Source organism: Oryctolagus cuniculus, chromosome X, assembly GCF_051225735.1.
Source record: "Oryctolagus cuniculus isolate XC-2025 breed Fujian yellow rabbit chromosome X, ASM5122573v1, whole genome shotgun sequence".
In the NCBI taxonomy this organism is placed as follows: domain Eukaryota; kingdom Metazoa; phylum Chordata; class Mammalia; order Lagomorpha; family Leporidae; genus Oryctolagus; species Oryctolagus cuniculus.
In genome coordinates, this window is record NC_142888.1 from 112936728 (window position 1) to 112956734 (window position 20007).

Sequence of the window (20007 nt, forward strand, 5' to 3'; positions counted from 1 at the left end):
GGCTGAAGGAAACTTTGAGGATGCCCATAGTTGATGCATCCAGTCTGGTAAATGGGTGACACTACCTGGACATTCCCACCATGCTGGTATTCAGTTTCCCCGGCAGGGGTCAAGGCGTCCCAGGGACACATGCCAGGGGTGGCTGGGCTTAGGTAGGCACCTCCACTCCTATCTGGCAACCTGTCCCTGACTGTGGGCTCAGTGACATGATGCTCCCACAGCCCAGGGCTTGAATGAGTTTCAGAAAGCAAAAGGCGGCCCGCGCCACGGCTCACTAAGCTAATTCTCTGCCTGCGGCGCTGGCACCCCGGGTTCTAGTCCCGGTTGGGGCGCCGGTTCTGTCCAGGTTGCTCCTCTTCCAGTCCAGCCCTCTGCTGTGGCCCGGGAAGGCAGTGGAGGATGGCCCAAGTCCTTGGGCCCTGCACCCGCATGGGAGACCAGGAAAAAGTACCTGGCTCCTGGCTTTGGATCAGCGTGGTGTACGGGCCACAGCAGCCATTGGGGGGGGGGTGAACCAAAAGAAAAAGGAAGACCTTTCTCTCTGTCTCTTCTGTCTCTCTCTCTCACTGTCCACTCTGCCTGTCAAAAAAAAAAAAAAAAAAGAAAGAAAGAAAGAAAGAAAGAAAGCAAAAGGCACCCAGAGAAGGACTCCAGGATCCTGGAAATTCCTTTCACACTCAGATCCTGATCTAAAGATCAACCTGGGAGACACTAGGAAAACTGAGTCTTAAGGAAACCACCCTCTAGAATGTTGAAAGGACCATCTTAACTCCGACCTGAGTCTGTGACCTTAGGACTCCAACTGCATCCCTGAACTCTCAAAGGCTGAGATGCAACATAGCATGGAATCAGCATCAAGTTTTCATACCCTAAACGTCCATTATCAGCTTATAGACCAAACTTCTGTTGTGCTGGGGTAAGGGTTGAAGGGGTTAAACCCCACTCCCTCCCCTCCATAGCTCCAGTATTTAAAGAAAAGATAATCTGTTTAAACTTTTTTCTCTTCTTCAAATTGATTTATGGTATGTTAATTCCCACCTTTACAATTTGCATGCGTAACAATCTGACACCTGACAATGCCAGGGTAAGGGCTCCTGTGCTAATTTGGCACAGCTTTAACTGGACACTGAGTTTAAGGAAGATTTCTACCTTTTGGAGCTAAGATCACTGCTTAGTACTTTGTGTCAAACATAGATGTCACGTTTTCCAGGTGGAGCTGTTTTATGGGAAAAAAGGACTACCTTTTCCTATGCAAGCTTTTATGTTGTTAACACACAGCGATATAACAGATTTGTCCAGAAAGGATACATTAATCCAGATGTCATTCGGTTCACACAGCTTATGTGGAACTTTAACGATTTGCTTTAAACTTGTTTTTAAAGGGATACAGACATGTTCAAATGTGTTCACATGCATTGGAGCCTGGGTTTGTAGGTCACCGTGTGTTGTATTTACCCTGATCAGCTATGTAAAATCACAAAGAGGTAATTTTGACCTAAAGACCAATCATTCACATAAAGGTATCAGGTTCACTCCTGTCTCTGTCTTATGTCATTGAAGTGTTCTCACTATGGATAAACTGGGTAAAGGTAAATGGAATTAATGTTTTTAAGGGTAACTTAAGTACTCTGAGTACCTTAAATTCTATGGAAAATCTATTTGGGTTTGTTAACAAACATGTTTTCATAAATATTTCATATATGAAAAATAATTCAAGATTGCTTGAAAGTAAGTCCTGTTGAAATTTGATACATTTCTCTTTTTTTTTAGAAAATGTTGTGTTATTTTGAAAATTTTAAAGGATTATTCCAATGTAAATCAAGGAAATCAGCAGTTGGCAAAAATGTAACATGCACAAAAATGTATTCCTGGTGAGGAAGGTTGAGAAGAAAAGACAGGTTTTTGAATAAACAAAGGACATGGTTTGTAAGAATTAATTTGTCTAATGGCTAGGTTAGACTGGAAATAAAAAGATAGAAGAAAATACTTAAAGGGTAAGTTGCAGAAGGTGTGAGTAAGTCATAGTGTTACCGGAGAAGGCAGGGTTCTTGTCTTTGTGCAAGAAAGAATTCAGGCATGAGACAGAGAGTAGTGGACAGAAAAATAACAAGGTTATTAGGGTAGGGACATTCATAAGAACAAATGGGCACCTCCTCAGACAGAACCTGAGAGAGTGCCAGTCGCTCAGACTGGGGAAGAGAGGGGTTACATGGTTGAGTCCCAGGAGGGCGACTCAGCAGAGAGGCAGAGGGCTGAGTGCCCAGTCCGGTTGAGGCCAGGGGTTTTAAGGGGATAGGTCTTTGTCTTCCACATCTTCTCCTCCTGGAAAGGACTTTTTGGATGTAAATACTAAAAATTCCTTTCTGAGTTTTCCCTCTGAAGTTATGAGACAGGAGGAAGCCTGGCTGGTGTCACCCCGGTTAGGACGGATGGGCAGGACCCTCTGGAAGATCCGTAGGATGTTTGAATGCAGATACTGGGCTGCACCTAGAAGGTTATCACGCAGAAGGGGCTGGACTCCCACCTGGAAGGTTATCAGGTAGAAGGGGCAGGGCAGGATGTTTCAAGTGCAGGTACTGGGCTGGACCTGGAAGGTTAACGGGATGACTTTGAGATGTAGATGCTGGACCTAGATGTCAACTCCTTAGGCCTTTGTCACACACACATAAGCTCATATCTGACTTCCTACCTAACAATAGAAGGTTATGCAAGAATTTTTTGAATACAGAAGGTATCAATCTATCAATCTAGACCCTACTTATGGAGGACCCGAACCCCCTGCATGCTACCCAGTCCACAGCACCACAGGGACCCCAACCACCTTCAATCCACTCCCTGCTGTCAGCCCCGCCATCACCACGGGCCCCGCCAACACCCGTTCTGAGCCCGCCCTCACCAAGCTTGTAGTGGAAGCAGCAGAAAGGCAGGCAGTTGATCCCATTTGAAGCACCAGAAGCTGCATGTGGTACTCACCTGCACACGATCGCACATGAAGGACTTCAAGGCCCAGTTGGTGGTGCACACCTCTAGCTCCAATGCACGCAGACACAGCGTGTGGACCCATAGTGGAAGCAGATGTCATCCAAGCTCCTGATTTCACCATTACCTCCGGGTGTTCCAAGTTGGACCAGGACATCCACTCCCTGGCCTCTGTGGTCACTGTGCGTGCTGGGACCTGGGCCTCCGACTGCCAGGGCCCTCCTGCATGCAGATTCTCACTGGCTGCCGAGGCCCTGCCCCCTGAGCTCTGTGAGTGGGGAGGGGGCTAACCCACTCCTGGCCACATCCAGGCCCTCCCTGTGTTAGGCACATGGGAGGTCGGCCCAGGCCAGCCCCAGTTCCAGTGGCAGGACAGGCCCTCTTGCATGCTGACCCCACCCCCACCAGGCACCTAGGTGGCCTCTTAGAGCTGGGGACGTCCCTTCCTGGAGTCGCGATGTCCTGAGTCAGGACAGTCTGGGTCCTTACCCAGTGTGAGTCCCCTCCCAGCTGCACCTGACAAGACCCAGGCTGACTCCCTGTCCCAGTAGCACAGGTTGGGTAAGTGCTACTCAGGGCACAGCGACCATTCCTGGGGCTCGTCAGTGGAGGTTGTGTGTCTCCAGTGAGGAGAGGTGGGGAGGAAGCTGATGGGTTGTCCCCATTTACAGGGAGAACACAGAGGCCCTGGGCCCAGAACTGTGTTCCAGCCTGAAGGAATGGTCACCTCTCCTCTAGGAAGCCTTTCAGGACTGCCCCAGGCTCCTGTGGTCTTATCCCCTGGACCGACTCCACTCACGCCCTTCATACAGGCTGGGCCACGCCCCCTCTCAGTGGGTTCACTTGGTGAAACCTCTGTCCTCAGACTGGACTGAGTCCCTTCATCCATTTGGCCGGCGGGAAGTTCCCCCCTCAGTCTACCTTCCATCCTTCCACATGGAGACCAAGCTGCCAACAGGAAGTGCTAGGGAGGAATTTAGCCTAGGTCCACCCACCCAGATCTGTGCAGGAGACCCCAGGAATGGTCAGGACCTCACACAAGTCCCTTCTTCCTCTGAGTCTCAGACTCCTGGTCAGAGACCTGGGCCCAGCACCCAGCGTCAGATCCCAGCGCTCTGTTGGGGCCATGCAGCTGGGAGTGACCCAGACCCCCACTCAGTCCTCGCAGAGGGAGGGGTGCAGATGAGACCCCCTGCCCACAGCAAGTGGGCCTGGAGCTTCCTCTTGTCCACAACCCACAATGGATGGAGACCCAGGGATGTGCAGGGGGTTCTTGGTTCTACCTCCTGGATGCACCTGTTGGCTAGGGTCTGGGGCCCTCTCCTCAGGCACTTGCCAGGTGCGCAGGGGCCACACTGAGGCAGACAGGAGCAGCAGAGACGTCTTGGCCAACTCAGAGCATCAGAGCGAGTGTCTGGATCCATGGCGCAGCACACTCGGGGCTCACTTAGCAGGTTCTGGTGGCAGCATGGACCGTGAGTCTGGGTGGGGCACACCTGCAGAGGATGCCCTTCCAGGCTATGTCCATGGAAGGGAGCCACCAACCCTGGGTCTCTCACCTTGGTGCCTGCATCCGTGCCTCCACCCTAAAGCTGGCTCAGGTTTCCTTGTCACCGACGGGAGCACCTGACCCATATCCTCCAGTTTAGATCTGCATAGGCTATGTGGCATAGAACCTGCTGGCTTCCAGATGCCCAGTGCAGCCCCAACCTGAATCCTCCTCCCTGGAGTTTCACTGGACCCCATTGGAAAGTCCTTACGCAATGGCACCCTGTGGCCCCATGTGTCCCTGAACCCGCCCACACCCCTGGCCAGGCACATGCAGGAGGCAGGGGCGCTGTACAGGTGCAGCTGTTTATTGGCACAGTGCAGCGCGGGTACAGCACCGCCATGCACTCCGTGCCCGCGTACCATGGCAGGTGCAGGGTGAACTTGCTGTGAACCACGTCCAGTAAGAGCCTGCCCACCAGGAAGTGGTGGCGCACGGAGAAGCAGCTGGAGCAGCGCTTGAGCATGGCCAGGGACACCAGCAAACTGGGCAGCAGCCGGTCCTCTGTGTGCACGCAGGTCTGTGCATCCCACCCTGGAGGAGGAGGCGGAGTGAGAGCGGGAGCGGGGCCACCTTCCCCCTGACTGGAATCCGTCCCCACCTCCCCTATCCTGACGTTGTGCCTCTGCCCTCTCACATGGGGTCTTGGTCAGACCTGCGTCCCCTTTCTTGGGTGCTCCCTCCTCTGCCTCAGCCTCTGCCCTCAGACTTTCTGCTCTTGTGCCTGTCCTGCTACTCAGCCTCCCTCCTCTACCTGACCCCCCTCTGCCTTCTGACTACACCATTTCCACCTGCTGCCCTTTCCCCATCTGACTGTGCCTCTGCCTTCTGCTCTCAGCTCTATCCTGTGCTTACACCAGGGCCTCTCCCCACCCCAACTAGACTCCCACCTCCTCAGATTTGCCTCCACCCCCAGACAGCCTCCCCAACAACCTGTCTCACCTCACTTGAGCATCCATCTACCCCCCTCTGACTGGAGACCCCTCCCTCTGCCCTCAAACCCCTGCCTTCGCACTCACACTAGGTCCCTCCTTTCAGCCTGACAAGACCCCTTCAGTGGGCCCCTGCCTGTCACCTCCTGAATGAGCCTCCACCGTCAGTCTAGGACCCTGCCTGTTCTCCTGCCTCTGACCTGAATCTAGGGTCAGTAACTGGAAGCCACTGGCTCCTCCATCTGACTCCTGATTCTTTCTGACCCCAGCCTCTGCCCTCAGATTAGACAGCCCACCTGATCCCCTTTTCATGTCGGCCCCACAGCGATGAGCCCTATAATCCTCAGGCTGGGAGACAGTCCCATAATCTTCCCATCCCCACAGAGGGCCCTGCTGGGCATCTGTTTGTTCCATTTGTCCGCGTGTGGTCTGATGGCTCCAGCAGCTGCCGGGCGGTGGCCAGGGTAGGTCTGCCTTTGCTGAGGGAGCCAAGTGTGCCCTGGCTGCTGGGATAGGGGTGGGCAGTGGGCAAGGAGCTGGGCTTGGGGAGAGGAGGGGTCCTGGGTTCCCCTGGGGGGCTGCTGCCTCAGTGTTCCCCATCCTCAGGATGGCCCCTTGGGATGGCCTTGACTCAGCCAGACACCGTGAAGGGATAGGGAGCCTGTAGGCAGGAGACAGCCTGAAGTCAGGTGGAGCCGGGTGTGGGGATCTTTGCTCAGGATCCTCCCACCCCCAGGCCTTGCTGTGCCCCACCCTACCGTGCCTGAGGAATAACCTGGCTCTGGAGAGGGATTGAGGGCTGATTGAGCTGCTTGAGGACCCCAGTGCAGGGGTGCATGGCCCCACACTACTGCAGGCCACAAGCCTGGGCCCAGAAACCCTCCACTCCCAGCCCATAGGAGTTGCTAATGAGCTGGGCCTGGGGGGTGGACAGGGTCAGAGGGCAGCCTTGGTGCAGCACCACCGCCCTTCCATGCTCACCATGGTCCATGCTGACTTCCGTGGCAGGTAGCAGAGGATGGGCATGTCTATCTTCTAGCAGTGGGTGGGCAGAGTCCTGTGCAGCAGGTCCAGGAACCCGGCTGGGGGGAGACCCTGCTACACAAAAGCTCCCTCAGGTTCAACACACACCAGCCCCACTTCTTGTTAGGCTCCGGCCCACTCAGGACCAGCACCGTCCTCTGCTCCCAGGAGAGAGCAGGACTGGGAACACCTGATGGGGCACAGAGAAGACAGAGGATGGGTCTGGAGACTCCTCTGTGCACACGGGGAGAAACTGAGGCACCCCTGGGGATGGGACTGATGGTGGGACTGAAGGGTCAGGGGCAGGGGCAGGGCAGGAGTTGGAGTGGCCTGCATGACGGGCTGGGCCTCAGTTTCCCTACTGGAGCAGACCCTCATCTCAGGAACCCCCAGCTTGGCTGGCAAATGTGCCTCCGGCCCCCACCAGCAGCCCAAGTGTGGTTTGTTTACCCTGGGCCCTGATGCAGGCATTTTCCACCGCAGCGGCCGCCACTCCCCTGCCCTTGTTTCCAGGTCTCAGCCCCTCCCGAGGTCCCAGCGTGGAGGGGATGATGGGCAGGGGGCAGTCATCACTCAGAAGACTAGGTGCCTGCAGGTCTCTCCCTGCCCACCTCCACTTCCCTCCATTGCTCAGACGCTCTCATCTCCTTCCGTCCATCCAGTATGTCTGTCTCTGTCCCTGCCTCACAGTGTCCACAGCTCTCTTGTTACAACACTTGATTTCCTTTATTTATAAAGACTGAGAGATATACAGAGAGGAAGGGATGTCTCCCAACTGCTAGAGCACTCTCCAGGTGTCTGTAGTGGCCACAGCTGGGTCAGGCCTAGTCCTGAGACCAGAACCCCATCTGGGTCTCTTGTGGGTGATGGGGTCCCAAGCCCTCCCAAACCCTGCAGCCTTCGCCTGCTGCACCCCCCCACCTCCTGCCCAGGGTGCACATTAGCAGGAAGCTGGAATCTGATGCAGGGCTGGAACAGGAAACCTGGCACTGAAGTATGGGTTTGTGGGCATCCCGACCAGCACCTGGACCTCTGTGCTAGATGCCCGGCCCCTCCTCCCTCTGCCCAAAATGGGAAATAAGAGTGCAGGTGTGTGTGTGTGGAAGGGCTGAGCTGTGGCATAGCGGGTAAAGCTGCCACCTGCAGAGTTGGCATTCCATATGGGTGCTGGTTTGAGTCTGATTGTTCCACCTCCCATCCAGCCATCCAGCTGCCTGCTAGTGGGCCTGGGAAATCAGGGAAAGATGGCCAGGTTGTTAAGGCTCCTAGACCCACATGGGAGACCTGGAAGAAGCTCCTGGCTTTGGTCTGCCCCAGCGCTGGTCATTATGGCCATTTGTGGAGCGGACCAGCAGAAGGAAGATCTCACTCTCCCTCTCCTACTCTTCCTTTCAAATAAAAATAAAATAAATCTTAAAAAAGATGCTATCAATCTATTTTTCTTAAGTTGACAGAATTAAAATTTGAATCTCTGTTAAAAGAACAAGGTTTTTGAAATACATATGTTAGTGAATATGTAGAAATAGTATTAACCTCTAATTTTTAAGTATGTTTAAAAACTACAGCATCTCTTTTTAATAGTTTCTGGTTAATTGCTTACACTCTTTCAGTTTTCCAGCTGCTTCCAGTAAGCTCTCTTCTCTTCCCTACTTCTGACTCTGTTAAAATTGTTCCAGGTTGAGGCTGGCTCTGTGGTGTAATAGGCTAGGCCTCTACCTGTGGTGCCAACATCTCGTATGGGCACTCGTTCATGCCCCAGCTACTCCCGTTCAGACCCAGATCTCTACTTATGGCCTAAGAAAGCAGTGGAAGTTGGTCCAAGTCCTTGGACCCCTGCACTCATGTGGGAGACTCGGAAGAAGCTGCTGGCTCCAGGCTTCGGATAGGCTCAGCTCCAGCTGTTGGAGTCAGTTGGGGAGTGAACCAGAGGATGGAAGACCTCTCTCTGCCTGTAACTCTACCTCTCCAATAAGTACATAAAATCTTTAAAAAAAATCGTTCCAACTTATGGGATGATTCCACATGCTAACCATTATACTTACGGTTTTATTTCCAATTTGGGGGATGAACCAATTGTATGTCCACTCTGTTTTGATTGTCTTATGGATAAAAGAGTTTCTAGAGTTATTTGACAAGATCATGACCTAAGATAATAACCATGCGTATCTAATACTTTAGCTTCTTAGATAATTTCAACATAATTATCAAAAAGTTGGTAAATATAAAAGATAAATGTCTCCAACTACACGTACTCTTTCTTAATATTTACAGAAGGTATTGAGCCTTTTGGTAAATGATTTTATAAGCTGTTGATATTCCGCAGTTATAATTGCTTGCTACATTTTCGCTTGATTTACATTCCTGAGAGGAAGCAATCTGGGAGACCTGATTGTTGCCTCATTCCTCCTGTACTCTCTCTTACATGGAGAACTGACTATTCTGAAAGGCTCTCCATCAGGAATTACAGCTTGTATCCCGAGACCATATAAAAGTACTACTAATCTTTTTCTGTAATAATGCTTGATCACATATAAAAGACCAAATAACCCAGCCAAAAAATTGAGAGCTTACACTCTGGTGTAATTTTACAGGTAGATTTCTGTTGCCATGGACACAGTAAACAAGCAAAGCCTTCCTTTTCAAACCAAACTGCAATATAAAACGTTTCAATAATGATTCCAAAATTTACAGGCAGGTTATGTGTAAGGGGATCACCATGTTTGATCTTACCTGGAAGGACATAGCTCTCCCATGGGCACTGTCTTATCTCATAGAATAAAAAACACTATCAGAACATGCCTGTGGCTAGATTTCTAGCTCAGACCAACAAAGATTAGGAATGAGACTGAGAATCACCTCAGCTGATGTCCTATGGGCTGCCTCTGTGGTCTTGTTTACCAGAGACCAGGAGGAAGAAGAGCAAGCTAGGCAGCAGGAGCAATGTAAAGACAGGTGGCAGGGTACTTACTAACAGCTTTACACAGCGACCTGCCATCCAGGAGAGCCAACAAGGCCATCCACCTCCCTCCCCCAAATGGCACTCTTTTGTGATGTGGAAAGCCAGGGCTTTGTGCAAACAGCTGTCATGTCAGAAGCCAGCTTCTAAAGAGCCCTGTCAGCTCTGCCAGCCAAGAGCTGGGTCACTGGGAATGGAACTGCCCTGAAGTCGAAGGACTCTTAGGTCAGAGTTGCACACCTCATTGGCTCTAACCAGTACTCTGGTAGTGGCTTCTTGGCTGCTCTGTGGTAACCACTGCTATGGTAGGGGTGGCCTAGGGTCAGTAATGTTGCAGGCAGAACTGTATACTTCCTATTAGAGATGCTGCCTACTCTGTACTAACCTCCTTTTCAGACCTGCTCTCTTCCCAGGGCAGCCAAGTAATGGAAGTCAATGGGGTGCCTTCCCTAAGGAAGTTCACACCTCCTTTGAAATGCCTCTTCCAGTTCCCCATGGGAAGAAATAGGCCAGGGCCTCATACGTACCTGGCCAGGCTTAATGCCAACCTGATTTTTCTCAAGCCCCTCCTGTCACTCTCTTTATTTATTTATTTTAAAGATTTATTTTATTTATTTGAAAGACAGAGTTACAGAGAGAGGTAAAGACAGAGAGAGAGGTCTTCCATGCGCTGGTTCACTCCCTAGGTGGCTGCAACGGTCGGAGCTGTGCCGATCCGAAGCAAGGAGCCAGGAGGGGCCCAAGGACTTGGGCCATCTTCTACTGCTTTCCCAGGCCATAGCAGAGCTGGATCAGAAGAGGAGCAGCCGGGACTAGAACCAGAGCCCATATGGGATGCTGGTGCTTTAGGGCAGGACTTTAACCCGCTGCGCCACAGCACCGGCCCCTGTTTGCCTATTAATGGAAACAATTCACCTGGTTTGGACAGCACCTTTCTTAGGTCCTCTAAGGTCCTTAGGTCCTCTGTCCTTAGTTTTAGACCCTGCGTATTTAATCTGCTTGTTAAATTCATTTTCTCCAGACTTAAAGCAATGAAATTCTGAATGGCCATGCACATGAAATGTCAGATGGAAGCAGTTTTGCGAGCTGACACTATGGCCACCTCAAGACGCCACTGCCTGATGGAACTTTGTCTTGACTGCCTGTCCCTGCTCCACCTCTACTCAGCTTGAAGAAGACCAAACGATCATTGTCCTAAGCCCTGTCAGCTGCCAAAGTTTCCATAAGCAGAGCGGGGAATGAGGAAGCCCAGGATCAGAAGCAGGCCACACTGCTCCATCTTGCAGTCCTGTTCCAGCACGTACACACTAAACAAAATGGGATGGAAGCCCATCTTAACAAGTAATTGCCAACAGACAACAAAGTTTAGGTTCATCAGAAACAAGTTGGCAAAGGCTCCATAGGACTGCCCCGCCCTCACAGCAGCTAATGTATCACCTGTGCATTTGCTCTCAGGAGATAACGCGCTACAGACATACAAATACCCCCAGACTGCGAGACCTCAGAGGCTTGCTCTCTCCCCAGCCCCTCCGATGGTACAGTCCAGAGCTCCTCTTTTCCTTACTGAAGTAAAACCTCACCTCTACTCTCACCATCGTGTCCAGTCTGTAAATCAGCATCCACACCAGCACACTAACCCTAAGTGCAGTTGCCACGGAACTCTCAGAAAGCCTCACACACACACATCCACCCTGTCTGTAAATTCAGTTAGAGCATCACGCCCTTCTCCATAAGTGACTGTTACAAGTGAAAACGTCCCTCTGTGCTTTTTGCCTCCTGTACCTGGCTAATGGGCCTTTTTCTTACCTCTTCACATGCTTTTCCTCACAGGCAGCTCACTGGCCCACTCATGATGCATATCTTCAGGTATAGTTCAGGAAGTTTTAGTTCTGGATCAGGGTCTCTTCCATCTAGGACACCCCAAACACACATGTTTATTCATGCACACACACACACAGAAGATGGAGTCTCCCTCACTCTGGATCCAGTGCCTACAGCCACGAGCTGTGGCTGGGAAAAGCACTACGTGCATGCTCCATGCAGGTGGACCATGGGACACTTTAAGAGGTACATTGCAGGGACCCTGGCTGCCCCTAAGAGGGTTCATGGCTCTTGCTGTGGAAGACGGTTACTACCAGCCTGTGCACGGTCCTGTCCTTGACATAGGCCTGGGCACTGCACCATATTGATGGAGCATCAGGCCTACTCTCTCTTCCATGTCACAGTGGTCCTCAGGAATCTACTACCTGCTCCTCTACTCAGCCGCCTCTCTGTGCTGGGACCCAAACTCTAGCAATGCAACCTCTGCAGAGCCAGAGATGGTAATTCAGACACCCCAGGAGATGGGAAACTTTGCATGAACCCCTCTTGCCCCTCTCCCACCAAAAGGGGTGTAACAGAAATGCAAGTGGGCTCCTCCAGTATGATTGTGCAGGGACATCATGGATTCCTCTACCCACATTGATTTCCCTATTAGGAAGTCCTGGAGAATGTGAGTTGGGTGCTGTACCAGTGCATGTTCTCAGAAGGTAGCAGGTTCTGGTGGTTCTGATTGGCCAGCCAGAGCTCTGCCTTGGAAGTGTGCCCTGGGGCCTTGAAAACACAAATCCAGCCCTCCCCACTGTGTTCCTGGTAGCATAAGGACTGAACTCCTTGTGGGTGGTCTGCGATAGCACCACCCAGAGGTCAATTCTAAGCCTTGTGCAGGGTGGGTTGCAAGGTCTTGTGAGTATGCAATGTATGCAATCCCCTGGACCATGGAGGAACAAACGCATGGCCTCCCTATCCCTGGACTGCTGGGCTGTCTTGTGTTCATACGCTCCAGCTTGCCCAGGACGGTCTCCTAGCCAGAAATTGCACTAAAGAGGTGACCTGCTCACAGTCCGCACTGCCTGCAACTCTTCTTAGGGGCTGAAGAGAGAACTGACTCAGAGTCTTCTACCATGTTAATAGTCTGTATCCTGGTAACACCTTTACTGATCTAACCATAAACTTGTGTTCTAAAATTAGTTAACAGGTAATTGACTTATTATTACCTTGGTATTTGTTACTAAACCACACAAACACGAATTCACACTCATCTATGAGCTGTAAATTATTCAAGAGATTCTGAAATTCCAGATATTGCTTGTTCCTGCATTCAGAATAATTCTTCTTGGGACTATTTAAGGCATACAAACCTAATATTATAAGATCCAAATAGAGTAAAATGATTATGCTAGAGAAAGAAATTAATATGTCCATAAGCTCATATAGTTACCCATATGCCCCTCCCCTTGTAGTAAGAACAGCTATAATGGACAAATTTAGAAATAAATCCCAACTACAACACGCTACTACTATTAGGTAGGAAGTTAGAAATTAGCCCAGGTGTGTGAGAGGAGCCTGAGGAAATCTGCAGGAGCTCACCTTGGAAGCGGAGCAGTATTTATACTGCGAAGTCCTGCCCAGACCCTGATAACTTTCCAGGTGGTCTCAGTCCTTCCCCCAAGGGAAGCTCCCCAGGAGGCTCCTCTCTGCTCAGCACCAAATGAATTACCTGGGCTGATAACATGCAGCAATAAAACCTCTGCCCAGACAGGATGGGCCCCAGTCTGATAACACTGAATAGTAAACCTGGGAAGGAATTTTCCTAATTGACACTCAACAAATCCTTTGTCCTGGAGCAGAAGGGGGAGGAGGTAAAGAGAAATGGCGGGAAAAACTGGACCCTTTCCCTTATAAGGTGCGATCTGAACAAAGACCATGCTCTCAGTTCTCCCCTGAGCCGCCCACCTGGCCTATCAGGTATATTCCCTCCATTCAACTATGTAATCTTTCTTTCCCCCAGTTTGAGGGACTGGGCACTCTCTCTGTCCCTTCCTTTCTGACAGATGCCCTGTCCCCAATAAGCCTTGCTACTTTGCTCTCCGTCTCACACCTGAATTCTTTCTTGCGCAAAGACAAGAACCTGCTACACATCTCCACTAACATTATTAGCAGTAGAGCTCCTGTCTTACATCAGATCTTTCCACTTGTTTAGCCTGTATATTTATTACATTGTATATAATTTGAACATATTTATTTATTTATTTATTTTGAAAATCAGAGTTAGAGAGAGAGGGAGAGGGAGAGGGAGAGAGGGAGAGAGGGAGAGAGGGAGAGAGGGAGAGAGGGAGAGAGGGAGAGAGGGAGAGAGGGAGAGAGGGAGAGAGGGAGAGGGAGAGAGGGAGAGGGAAAGGGAAGAGAGAGAGAGAGAGAGAGAGAGAGAGAGAGAGAATTTTCCATCTCATGGTTCACTTCCAACATAGCTGCAATGGCCAGTGCTGAGCCAGGCTGAAGCCATGAGCCAGAAGATTCATCAGGGTCTCCCATGTGGGTACAGGGGCCCAAACATTTGAACCATCCCCTGCTGCTTTCCCAGGCCATTATCAGGGAGGTGGATCAGAAGTGGAGCAGCTGGGACTTATACCAGTGCCCATATGGGATGCTGGCATCACAGGCAATGGTTTTACCCACTACCCCATAACACCAGCCCAAACATTGCATATTTTGATGTCCACTCCCATTTCCCCCCCGATACCCTCACTGACTCTGGTAACCTGGGTTTTAGTGCCAGAGACCAGGTGGAAAAAGTCACCGGAGCCCTGTGAGAAATGCAGTGGAATGAAGATTGGAGATATGAGAACAGTCTGACCTGGGGCTTGGAATGCCAGGAGTCCCTGAGCAAGGCAAGGCCCCTATGCCTCTAGGGATGTGTTCTCAAGATAACAAGTTCCAGGAACTTGTTTACCCAAATGTCCTATTCCCTCCTCACTTTGGGGTCTGGTGGTGAGCTGGCAGTGATCTCATGACAGTCTTGTTAAGATCTGCACGTAGAGAATGCTGTTTTTAATTTGAGAGCAAGAATATGCATTAGATAACTTCAGAAATAAAAGCTGCCCAGCAAGCCAGAGAGGGGTTCCTCCTCCTGACCCAGAGGGGATCCCTCTGCCCCCTGTTTTTTATAATCTCTTGTGTTTGTTTCTCCTTCATCACACGGGGAGGGTGACAAGGGCCACTCAAACAGGGACTTGAAGAGGACGGATTGCCTTGAGCCAAAGAAAAGGAAAGTTTAAGGGAGAAGATGGCTGCATAAGCACAAAACATTCAGAGTTGCTACTGTGCGTTTTGTGAGTGATGTTTTCCTTTAGCCAGAGTGATGGGGTAGGATGAAAGTATAGAAAGTAAGCAATATTGTAAAGTTTTAAATCAACTCTTGAAAGGGAGAGGGATCATTGCATCAGAAAAAAGATTCACAGGAATAATAGAATATAAACCTTGGTTTCCAAAGCATGGAGCGCTATATCTCTAGAGTAGGAAAAGGTTGGGGGAAATGTTAAAAAAAAAAAAAAAGCACATCACCAAAGGGAGCCTTCACACAAGGATGTTTTTGCTATTTGGGCTCATGTTAAAGTAGTCTTGAAGCCTTTACAAATGGGTTGTAGTTTCAGCTGACCAGGAGGAAGAAGGGCCATGTCCTCGCCCTCCGCTGACATTGGTGGTTCCAATCACTCCTATTGCTCCCAAGGAGTCTCCGGAATTTCAGAAGGCACTCAGCGAAGGTAAACAACTTATGGATTTAGAGAATAGATTAGCTTTTCCCTTTCCTGAAAGACCAGATCCTAATAATCCTAATCCAGTTTTCAGAGGCCATTCCACTTTTCATTTCAAAAAGATAAAATAAGTCGCTGCAGGAGTTGCTCAGAAGTATGCGAATACTCTCTTTACCCTGTCATTAATGGTAACTGTATCTCAGTTTCGGCTTGCACCTGTTGATTAGTTTAAACTTGTGTGTGCCTGTCTCGGTGGCAGGGAGTATTTGATTTGGAAAAGTGAATACTTTGAACAAGCTTATAATCAAGCACTTCAAAATAGGGCAGAAACCGTTGATATCTCCTATGATATGCTCATGGGCCATCTTCCTCAATGTGCTATGCCTAGTACCTATGATCAAATTAGAGAATGTGCTCGCCATTCTTGGATGGCCTTGACAGGTAGGGGAGATTTACTGGGAAGCTTTGTAAAATGCCTTCAGGCTCTTGTGGAGGAAATAAGGCTGCAACCAGAGACAAAGGAAAGAAAGCAGACCCCCCCACACACACTAACCCTGAAAAGTGGCTGCTCCCAATTATCTGGTGAAGCAGCTGTGTGAGGTTACCATGTCAAGGGAGGGAAGATGTCCTAAGCTCTGCCTTTTGTAACTCCAGTCATAAATCTGTCCTAAAAATCTGCCCCAGAATCTCTTTTATAAACATACCAGACCCACTGTCCATTGGCAGTGTGGTCCCAAGTCACATAGGGACCGATGCTGTAACAGTTAAGGTATGACACTGATGAACCTATAAATATTGTAAGAAACCTAGACTCAGGGCTCAGTTCTCATGCAACGTTTCCCACTGAGCCCACTGGCGTTAATAAACTGCTCTCTATCCTCCGCTGTCTCTGTGCCTATTTGAATGAAAGGAGTTTTCCCACCCCAGGTTTCTGTAACACTCTAATGACCTTGTGCCAAGTAAGAAGCTCACCTGCTGGGGACATTTTGTTGAGGCAACTCACTGATGAGAATGCTAATACTGACTACAAAAGGGCTATGACATCTCTGGGAAAGAATGGAACACTTAGTGACATGATTCATGCCTGCCAAGATGTCGGCACTAGTACTCATCAGGCTCGAGATTTTGTAGCTGCAATGATGCAATAGCAGCTTTTAGGATTATTAATAATAGGCCCAGGGGCTGGCGCTGTGCTTCAGTGGGTTAAAGCCCTGGCCTGAAGTGCCGGCATCCCATATGGTCACCAGTTCTAGTCCCGGCTGTTCCACTTCCAATCCAGCTCTCTGCTATGGCCTGGGAAAGCAGTAGAAGATGGCCCAAGTCCTTGGGTCCCTGCACCTGTGTGGGAGACCCAGAAGCTCCTGGCTCCTGGCTTCAGATGGGCACAGCTCCGGCCATTGTGGCCATCTGGAAAGTGAACCAGAAGATGCAAGACTTCTCTCTCTCTTTCTCTCTCTCTGGCTCTGCCTTTCAAAAAGATAAATAAACCTTTTTTTTTTTAAAAGGCCTAATTAATTGTGTAGCCACTATTGCTTCTGTTGCTACTGCAGCAGTCTCAGTTACAGTCTAGTCAGACTTCTAGTTTTGTAATCATTTACAACACGGTGCCACAAAAGCATTAAAAGATCAAGGGAGACTCGATGAAACATTTGATATTGAGTTTCAAGGATTAAAAGATATTACCATGAGGTTAGGGGATCAGATTCATACTTTAGATGTCAAAAGTCAATTACAATGTCAATATGCCTGTTCTACCCTTTGTGTCACTAATGTTCCACATAATAGTTCTTTTTTTTTTTTTTTTTGACAGATAGAGTTAGACAGCAAGAGTGAGAGTGAGAGAGAGACAGAGAGAAAGGTCTTCCTTCCGTTGGTTCACTCCCCAAATGGCCGCCACAGCCGGAGCTATGCCGATCTGAAGCCAGGAGCCAGGTACTTCCTCCTGGTCTCCCATGTGGGTGCAGGACCCAAGCACTTGGGCCATCCTCCACTGCCCTCCTGGACCACAGCAGAGAGCTGGACTGGAAGAGGAGCAACCAGGACTAGAACCTGGCTCCCATATGGGATGCCAGCACCACAGGCAGAGGATTAACCAAGTGAGCCAAGGCGCCGGCCCCCTCACATAATATTTCAGTTCATCCTTGCTAACAAATTAAGGCTCACTTGGAGCTCAATTGATTGGCATTCTAATCACACTTCCCTCTACATACTTGACTTACTAAATGAGATTTTATGTCTTCAAAATGTTTATCAAGACATCTTGGCAGCAGAAACATGGAACAGTATAAAACAAATTATTTCCTCCCATAATCCCTTTAATAGGTTTATTAAGTTGTGTCATGGATTTAGTGTTTCTAATTCCCCTTATTTTTCTTCTTATAGTCTGCAGGAGAATTAACCACCCAGAGGACCTGGAATTTACAACATCAGTTATTCCATCTGAATTGCTAGGAGAACAAAAAGGGGGAGATGCTTGAGGCCAGGTGGAAAAAGCCACCACCGCCCTGTAAGAAACTCAGTGGAATGAAGATGGCAGATATGGGAACACCTGGAGCCCAGGAGCAGGGCCAGGCCCTTTCATGTCCAGGGATGTTGTTCTCAAGATAACAAGTTTCAGGAACTTGTTTACCCAGAGTCCTAGTCCCTTCCCCGTTTTGGGTCTGTGATCATGGTGATCACGGTGGCGACAGTCTGGTTATAATCTGCAGTAGAGAATGCTGTTTTTCGTTACAGAGTAACTTGGCCTGTAGCAGCAAGAATATTTTCAGATAACTGCAGAACTAAAAGCTGCAGGGCCAGCCAGAGAGGGGTTCCACCTCCTAACACGGAGAGGATCCCTTTGCCCACCTAATGCAGCTTTTCTAGAATCTCTTGTCTTTGTTTTTCTTTCGTGGTGCACCATGCCCTCTTTACCCTGGAGAGTTGCTGCGTGGTTGTGGTGTTTAGTCTATGACATCTATGTTTTTATTGTTTTTCAGTTTCTACATATAAATGAGATCAAGTTATATTTGAGGTCCTTAGCCTCAATTATTTCACTAAGGAAAATGTCCCCCAAGCTCATCTTTGTTCCTGCAAATGACAAGTTTCATTCTTGTTACAAGCTAAATAATCTTGTGGTGTTTATATAAAAAGCAGTCTGTCCCTCCATTCACCTTTCTGATAGACAATTGTGTGTTTTTATATCACATCTATTGTAAATACTGCTGCAATGATCATAGGAATACAGGCATGTTTAATGATGAGTATTTCCTTTCCATTGTTATATAAACTTAAGGGGGATTCCTCCATCATATATTAGGTTTTATTTAAAACCTTTTGAGGGCTGACATTGTGGTACAGTGGGTTAAGCTGCTGCCTGTGATGCCAGATCCCATATCAGAGCACCATTTCCAGTCCAGACTGCCCTACTTCTGATCTAGCTGCCTGTTAATGTGCCTGGAAAAGCTGTGGATGATGTCCCAAGTACTTGGACCACTGCAACCACATGGGAGACTTGGATGGAGTTCCTCGCTCCTGGCTTCTGCCTAGCCTGGCCCCAGCCAAAAAAGCCATATGGGGAGTGAACCAACAGATGGAAGATCTCTTTTTCTCTCTGTCTCTGTCACTTTCTGTCAATCTGTATTTAAAATAAATCTTTAAGCCTCAGTGTACAGCACGTTAAGGACAGAGATCCTACATGAGGAGTAAGTGCACAGTGACTCCTGTTGTTGACTTTACCAATTGACACTCCTGTTTATGGCATCAGTAATCTCCCTATGCACCAGTTATGAGTTTCCAAGGCTATGGAAGCCCCTTGAGTTCTCCGACTCTTATCTTGTTTAGACACGGTCATAGTCAAAGTGGAGGTTCTCTCCTCCCTTCAGAGAAAGGCACCTCCCTCTTTGAAGACCTGTTCTTTCCACTGGGATCTCACTCACAGAGATCTTTTTGCCAGAGTGTCTTGGCTTTCCATGCCTGAAATACTCTCATGGGCTTTTCAGCCAGATCCGAGTGCCTTTAGGGCTGATTCTGAGGCCAGAGTGCTATTTAGGACATCCGCCATTCTATGAGTCTGCTGAGTATCTCACTTCCCATGTTGGATCACTCTCCCCTTTATTTATTCTATCGGTTGGTGTTAGCAGATACTAGACTTGTTTATGTGCTCCCTTTGACTCTTAGTCCTTTCATTATGATCAATTGTGAACTGAAATTGATCACTTGGAGTAGTGAGATGGCATTGGCACATGCCACCTTGATGGGATTGAATTGGAATCCCCTGGTATGTTTCCAACTCTACCAATTGGGGCAAGTCAGCCCGAGCATGCCCCAAATTATACATCTCTTCCCTCTCTTATTCCCACTCTTATGTTTAACAGGGATCACATTTCAGTTAATTTTCAACACTTAAGAATAACTGTGTGATAATTACAGAATGCTATAACGAGTACTCAAACAGTATATTTCACTTTGTGTTTCTATGGGGGTGCAAATGACTGAAATCTTTACTTAATGTACACTAAACTGATCTTCTGTAAAAAAAAAAAAAAAAAAAGAAAGAAAGAAATTATCAATTCCCAACTTGACTCTCACTGGGATTAAACATGACAATAGGTCTGATCTGATTTCATCATCATTTTAAAAAAATCATCTATTATTTTTCACTTTATGTTTCTGTGTGGGAGCAAACTGTTGAAATACTTACTTAAGGTATACTAAGCTGATCTTCTGTATATTAAGATAATCGAAAATGAATCTTGATGTGAATGGAAGGGGAGAGGGAGTGGGAAAGGGGAGGGTTGTGGGTGGGAGGGACGGTATTGGGGGGGGAAGCCATTGTAACACATGAGTCGTACTTTGGAAATTTATATTCATTAAATAAAAGATTAAAAAAATAAATCTTTAAAAAAACTTTTGGATTTATTATTTGCTGATTTATTTAAGAAAACACAGGGGAAAGAGAAAGAGAGAGAGAGAGAGAGAGAGAGAGAGAGATGTAAAGAGAAAGAGTTGTCTTGT